Below are 7,879 nucleotides of genomic sequence, written 5' to 3'. Positions count from 1 at the left end.
GAGAACAAAGTCCCAGGAGAGCAGGTGGAGGAGACGGCACCACAGCCACCCTGCAGAGCAGACGGATGGATGGCATGTGCCGAATGCCCAGTCCCCTCAGCCCAGCCCCTGAGGGAGCTCTCGTCCCGGGGTCCGTGGCAGCGCTCCGTCCCGCGGCTGCCACGGCCACAGCAGCGCTGTGTGGGCAGCACGGGCCCCAGGGCAGCCAGGCGCCCTCGCAGCCGGGGGGGCCGGGCACAACCAGCGCCAGCTGACGGTGCAGGCCCGGCATCGGGGGGGGAACACCCGCAGTGGGCCGGGCTTCCCCGGGGTTACTGCCGGTCACCGGGGCCCGAGCCGCCTGTGTGCAACAGCCCACGGCGCCTGACCGCGCCGGGCCAATCCCGCCGCCCAGCCCCGCCCGGCCCTGCCCCGCCCCAGCCCCATTCCCAGCCCTGCCCCAGCCCGTCGTTGGACTTTCTCAAAAAAAGCATCAGATGCTGGAATCGTGGGAAATACGAGCGCTTCGACTTGTGTTTAAAAATGAGCTCCGGTTTTAGCTTTAAAAAGACACTATAAAAAATCCGGGAGGCAAAGAATTGCAATTCAGTATGCGCGTGGACTCATGTAGTCAAATACAGACACATATACACATATATAAACAACACAAAAGCATCATTCATAAAGCAGAATACTTAGATTTGGGATGGAGGTTTAAAAGTATGATTTTCATACATATAAATATTAGCTGTGGTATAATCTGGTAATTTTGTAACCGTATTTTGAAAGCTGGCATCACATGAAGGCAATCAAATCCTCACTCAGAATTCTTAACTGAAAATAACCAACCTTGTAAAACTGTCTTTTATTTCTTTTTAAACTGCATGGAAAGATACAGCACTTTGCAGAGCAAATAGTATTTCATAATAGAGACCACAGTGATGACAGCTCTTACATGCCACTTTGGCTTTGTAACAAACACAGCTGCTTGTTTTACTTTTTTTTTTTTTTCCGTTCTCTTAAAATAGCTTTTTACGAAACTCTGGTCTTTATCACTCAAACAGAAGAAATGCTTATCGCTTTTGAAAATGCCTGTGACCTTCAGGCACCTTATATGCCGACTAAGTGAAATTGTCATTTTGACAAAATGATCCTAAATACTTGTTCCTTCATCTACAGAGAGGTCTAACATTCTGTCACATTTACATAGTCATATAAAACTAGAAGTTTCTAAGGTAATCACACAATTCTGGTAACCCCTGCCATGTGGCTCCTAATGTTCAGAAACAGGAGGAGACTTACACAATCATAATATTGCTCTTCTTCCTTGTCTTTTTGAGTTGCCTAATTAAATACTGGTGATTCAAATATCACACATTTTGCTACCATATCATCAACTAAAATAGATTTGGCCTGATCCTGAATCCCAAAGAAATGCTTGGACAGATTGTTCTTGGGTGATCACTGGTAAGTACATCATTAGAAAACCAAGATAATTAATTTAAAAGCCCTGAAAGACTACAACTGTGGCTGAGGTCAAGATGTTTTCTCACCTCAAGCAGGTGACGGAGCATCAGGCTGCCCTGCACTCACCTGTCCACTATCCCCCTTCAGCCAAAAGTCATCTTTCTAATTCATCTTTCAGGATGACTTAGAATTGATGTGTCTCTTTTCACAGGGCAAAGATGGTGGGGACACGTTCCAATTCAGCAATTTTAAACATGTGTGAAATCCACTTTGGTTAAATAAGCATCCTCTAGTCAGGGGAGACAGGGAGGCAGTGCCCACAGTGACTCACAGCAGCAATCTGAGATACCTGTTTTAGAAAAGGGTGAATCATCTGCTGGTGGTGCATCTGTAACTTCTATATATGGATACCTGGATTAGTTTTTGGATGCCTGTCTTTTAGATCATGAGTTTGGTGCAATGAGTTCCACACCTGGATTTTAATGAGGAGAGCCCTCCACTCTAAGCATGGGCTCTGAGTGCTCAGAGTGAGAAACATGTCATCTGAGGCATCTTGGTGGCTTTGGCCTATGACTAAGCTTCCTTGTTTGAAGCTAAGGAGGTTTAAAATGCCCCAAGAATTACTGGAAATTTGAAATGCACTTGACATATAAGAGTACATTTGTTTATTTCCTACTGGGGGCGATCAACTTCTGGAAATTGTTTCCATAGGATGTCATGGCAGCAGACAGCATCAACAAGTTCACCAAGGCTTTAGGGAGATCACAGCAAACAAGGTCCAAAACCAGATGGTAAAAGCAAAGATGTGCCCTCTAACACACACAAAACATTTGTGGACACAGGTCTGAGTGGAGCAGACCTGGAACAGCCTCAAACAGCTTGCAGGCTCTCCCTAAACAGCCTCTCTGGCTGCCACTGATGGAAAATATGACATGTCAGGCAGGTACAGCGGGATCAGGAGTAGCTGCCAGTAGTTGCCCTGCTCTAAGTTCTGCTTTCATGACAGCCCCTGTTGCAGCATGGGGACACAGAGGGCTGGAATGACTGTGGGTCCCACAATCTTACTCAGTTTTGGAGGCAGCACTCCTATTCCTCCACATCATTCCTGCCAGATCTTCCAGTTCTCTTCCCCAGGCTTTGTTTGAGCACTCCAAGCCTCTGAGAAGGCCAGCCATCAAATTATCAAGATGTTTGATGGCACATAATAAATATTGAATCTTTGGGAACGAAGCTTGTAAATGAGTTTGCCACTCCTGACTAACAAGCCCATCTCAGACTAATTAGTTCTTTGGACTAATGACCACACAACATGCTGGGGTTGATGTTGTGGAAGATACTGCAGACATGAGAGTATTCAGGAAATGTCTCTAGAACTGCTAGTAACAATACAGTAGCTTTGTTTTAATATTTGTGTGGGATTTATTTTCTGTGTTTATGGGATTTTTCTTTGTCTCTAGTCTCTCCAGTGCCAATTAAGCTGAGTCACACTCTGCCTGCATATAAGAGGTTATAATAAAGAAGCATCGAAAAGGGAATTTTTTGTTTCACAGCTAGCTTTAATTTGGATTCAGAAAGGTGAAAAATTGAAGGAAAAAATTTACAAACTTTTTGGATTTATCGGAAAACAAACAAAAAGCTGTGATGTGCCAGGTTTCTTGTGTGGTTGGTTGTTCATGAGGCTGTCTCAGCCTTAAGTGTTTGCCTTCCTTTGTCTTTGATTTGACTCCTTCCATTCCACATAATAGTATATAAGATCACCCCCTTTGCACACCAATACAGCTGAAGAGTCTTTTCCAAGCAACATCTAGAAGCATTTAATTTTGAAAATACCTAAACCAGGGTAGTTCAAACCAGGAAATTATACCCAAACCCAGAAATTTCAGAATGTCCAGAACACCTTTTTTCTCCTTCTGGTTTCAAACAATGTTTCAGCTATGATGACCACATTTTCTGCTGGCAGGTGGCCCCCTCAGTGGAATTTATCCAGTCAGAAGGATGGTGCAGTTTTATATGCCTTGGGCTGGGCCAGCCTCTAGTCTGAATCACTACTAGTGAATTTGTTTGGTTCCCACTCTGCTGTTGACCTCCTGCATGATGCTGTGCAGGTCTCTTAATCCTCCAGGAACTGGGAAAATGCTGCTTTTCTCCTTCCCAGATTTTCTGCTGTGCTCTGTGGACAAAAGACTTCACGTTCCTCATCCAGCACAGGGAAGCCAGAGCATGGTTAGGGATTGTTTTAAGACAAAGAGCCATCACAGAAACCTTCCACCTTACCTCCTCTACTTAGCGTTCAGCCATTCCTGTTCCTCTGAGGTCCACAAGGCATGTCCTTAGGCTATCCCTCATTTTTGAGGAAAATCAGAGCATAGTATCCCATCCTTTGCTCCTGCAGAAACCCTTGCCCTAACAAAACTCCTGTGCAATGAAGGACACTGAATCACTGAAACTAAAGCACCTTCTCCTAGGAGATGCATGCACAGGTTTTTCTCTCAAGAGACTCAAATCAGTTCTGATTGCACATTTAAAGACATAATGCTTCTGAATGATTGATGGGTTAAGGCACAGCTCTCCTAGCTTGTTCTATGCCCTCATCCTTATCTGGATGCCTTGACCTAACAGAACAGCACAGACAGATAATAAATGCTTCTGCCTGGGGAATTAGACACATTTTATTTCTTAACAGCATGTTTACTGTCAGCTCCTTCTTCTGTCTGAGCAGGTACAGGACATACTGCAAGGATCACTAATTGCTTGACACATCTTTGTCAGTAACCCCTTCAGCTGAGTTTTCTCTGCCCTGGTGAGTTACTTTCATTCAGCTGCAGTATGTGTTGTGCTGTGATAGATTTCTGTTTAGCTGGAGAAACGCTTCTGCATCTCCTGCCCAGTGCTGCTCTGCCACCCAGCAGCAGAGCCACTGAGCTGGGGCACAGGAGGACTCTAAGCTCAGCCTCTTTGCCCTTTAGTTGCACTGTAAAGTACACACCTCCTTCCCATGTGGCCAGCACATAGAGACATTTCCAACCCAAATGTTTGCCTGGGCACAGTGTATGGTGGCAGTGCCAATGGCCTCCGGCCTTCTCTGGTCCCTAAGAGATAGGGCAGAGAGCTTTCCTGGCCTCATGGCATCAGCTCTAGCACAAGGGTGGTACCATACACACCCTTATAAATGTGCTTGCTGTTCACTGCCAATGTTTAAGTGCATAGGACTGCTCAAAGCATACCAAATAGTAAATATTTATAGGATCAATCTGTGATCAGGCACTGCATCTTTAACACAAACCCCACTTCAGAGCACATTAGCTTATTAAGTGCATTCAATTCCCTTCTGTGAGGAGACTACTGGGGAGAAAGAACAGATACGTGGTCATGAGGAGGCCACAGTGCAGCAGTAAAAGAGAACTCTTAGAAAGTGAGATAGCTTAGAGATGATTACCCTCATCCTCAGTAGAGTACTGAGACACTCTAGATTAGCTGGCATAGATAAAGCACCTCCCAGTAAAAGCCCAGATTTATAACTACTGAAAAAGTGCCTCCTTCCTGATGTATTTGCAAATGGCTTTTCCATGGCTGAGAGGACAGGGTTAGGCAGCTCTTCCTGTTGGGGGAGATAGGGACAGTGATACAAAAATGTTCTTACTTCAAGATAGTGATTACAAGAGTACCATCGAGGGGAAACCGGCAGCAGAGGCTGAGAAATAACCTGGCTGCTGAAGAGCTGTTTGACTGAACCAGCAGGGAAAGGTGGATGGGAGCTAATTCCAGTTAAGGGCATGACAGATAACAAATGCTTTAGTTGCCGGCTGGCAGGGTGTCTGTCACAGTGACAAACAAATAAAGAAGAGAAAGACCCTTGGCACTGCAAACCCCCAGCGAAGACAATGCAGTGCAGGGTCTGTCAATAAGGGCTGCACATGCCTCTGATTTCCTAAATGACAGGTCTTTAGTAAGCTGGGTAAGAAACTTGGCTTTGTGAAACAACCTGTAGCACTTCACTTAGCACTTAAATCCACAGCTAGTGACTCTGCTTCACTGACATGTCAGCATGGCCTTTTCACACTTTCCTGCTGGCTTATACTTTTTTTCATATGATACACAAGCTACCACATGTTTTAAATTTATAATTCTGTGTGGGACTTCTGAATGTAGTCTAAAAACTAACAGAAAATGCCAGTGATGGAAAGACATGGAATGTATGCTAACCTACACACCTGCCAACTTCACCTCCACCATCAAAGGTAATAACTACACATTCAGCTGTCACACACAGTAGCACAGCCCTCTTGTTTTTCTCCACTGTGCTATTTGGTGAATGAATTTACTAATTCAGAATGTTTCTGCATTTTGGTTGCTCCTAAAAAGCCTACTCCCTCTGTTTCCCTGGTTACACTAGTCAGATCCCCCTGTGCATCCCTATTCTCCTGCCGCTGGCTGTAACGTTGATCAAGAGCATCAAGCTGCTGATAGATCAGATCCACAGGGTCTGCTGCAGTTGCACTGAAAACCAGCCCTCCAGGTAAGACAGGGAACAAGATCTGAGGGATCCTGCAGTAGGGAAGGGCCCATGTAATGGTGATCAGGAGCCCTCAAAATTTTCTATCTCAGGGCTCCTTTAACCCAACCCTTATTCCCATCCACTTTGGCTTTTCAGGACAGGAGCCTCTTCAGAGGGCCAGACTCCATGGAGGTGAAAAGACAAGGCTGGATTTAGGAAGAATTTCAGAGCACTCACCCCTTTCCTTCACTCTGGGCACCCAAGATGGTAACATTCCTTTCTCCAGGTTTTCTGGCTGGCTTCACATTCAGGCTGGCCAGCTCCACACCAGCTACAGCTCAGACGTCTTTGGAGATGCTTGCTGTGCAGCAATAGGGTTTTTTCTTTCAGCAGCAGAAGACCAAGACACATCTGGGCAAGACCAGGGAAAGCCAACCAGGAGCACTAGCAAAGGCACCAGCATGAGCCAGTGCTGCTGAAAAAGGAGCCAGGCTAATTGAGACCTGCTAAAGGAGCAGACTGTCTCATTACTGCATGTATATGAAAGCCCCAAGCAAACCTATTCACGAGTAACCAGCACTGCATGCCATACAGCTAAGATCCCACAGAGCTCCCTCCTGGTTTGAAAGCTTGGGCCATCCTGCTCTGATAAGTTCCCATATAGGGCAGAGATGTAAATTGGTATCTACTGGGTGCCACACAGTTACACTGCTCCTCCTAACCCTACTAGGGTCTGCAAGGAGCTCTGTTCTTCACCAGCATTTGGGCTGAGCATTACAACACAGCTGTCAGAGGAGGTCATTGCTCCATGTATGAGAGAGCTGGATAACCAGGGGAACCCCAACCGGCCTGCAAAACATAAAGAGGAGCTGTGGCAGGGAGTCTTTCTATGTGTCACAGGCTCTTAAACCAGCTGGAGAAAGTAAATATCAACTCCATCCACAGAAAGATGACAGCATCAGTGTGCCCAAGTACTGGTATCCATCCAGCTTATTCCCAATGAATCTGAGCCCACCTCATGCCACAATATCACATATTCTGCAGAGGACATACGTCTTCCACCACCCCAGTCAAATACTACCTCCTGGTATCATAGAAGCCCCCTTTGTACAAGTTTGTATGATTCTATAGATTCAGATGGAAAAATAGTTACCAGGAAACATTACAGGCCAAAGTCAAGATAGATATATGCTAAGAAGATACTATGTGAAAGTCTCCTAGGGGCTGATAAACTTCAGAGATAATTAATCCTCATGAATTTGCAAGAAATTATAAACTTGGACCACCAGTGTTTAGTGCTGTACAAGGCTGCCAGCACACGTTAGCACCTGCAACAGGTTGTGTAACTTGGATCACACCCAGGAGGGCAGTGGCTGCTCTACGCAGATTAAGAATACAGAGTTATGTATACAGATGGTGAAACAAAGTGCCCTCTGAAGGAATTTCTAAAGACCTACCCAGAAGGCAGTGGTGTGCCAGAATGACCTTCTGCTTCCAAGCGTTCACATTGGCATTGGCCTTCTAACGGCTGCTCCCACTAATGAGGGAACCTGAATGAGTGGTGTGTTGTGTGAATAGTTACCTGCTTAACTACTAACACCTTGATTCTATTAACAGCAGCTAATGAATAAAAAATATTTTAAGAAATAGCAGTTGTAATCTGTGTTTTCCCCTAAGAGTATTCCATATCAAAGGAAAAAGGACCTTATATTACCTCTTTGGGATAAAACATGTTAAAGACAGTGTGGCACTCATAACTCTTCATGGTGACACCTGCAGATCCAGCTAGCACAGACAGTGCTAGCACAGGACAGCTTCTGTGACCAAACAAATCATGAAATGGTTTGTGGAAAGCCCAGTGAAACAGATGCTACTTTTTGCCAGAGAGAATTGGTGGCCGTGGGGAACATGTTCCTCCTCCTAAAATGTACTGTAGGA

The 7,879-nt window shown here is 45.4% G+C and overlaps 1 long non-coding RNA gene across 2 annotated transcripts; it reads right to left on the bottom strand.

Moving 5' to 3' along the window:
- Window positions 1–3,012: 3,012 nt before the first annotated feature.
- Window positions 3,013–7,533, bottom strand: LOC138112425 (uncharacterized). 2 transcript variants are annotated; one of them, XR_011151732.1, is made up of 3 exons: window positions 7,399–7,533; window positions 6,179–6,416; window positions 3,013–3,616 (listed from the first exon to the last, which is right to left on the bottom strand). It is a non-coding gene; the product is annotated as an uncharacterized lncRNA (long non-coding RNA). The 2 variants fall into 2 exon arrangements; XR_011151733.1 differs by having other exon boundaries at window positions 6,179–6,413.
- Window positions 7,534–7,879: the final 346 nt, after the last annotated feature.

The sequence above is a fragment of the Aphelocoma coerulescens genome, chromosome 6 (assembly GCF_041296385.1).
Source record: "Aphelocoma coerulescens isolate FSJ_1873_10779 chromosome 6, UR_Acoe_1.0, whole genome shotgun sequence".
NCBI classification, from domain to species: domain Eukaryota; kingdom Metazoa; phylum Chordata; class Aves; order Passeriformes; family Corvidae; genus Aphelocoma; species Aphelocoma coerulescens.
This window is presented reverse-complemented; position numbering and strand designations above follow the sequence as displayed.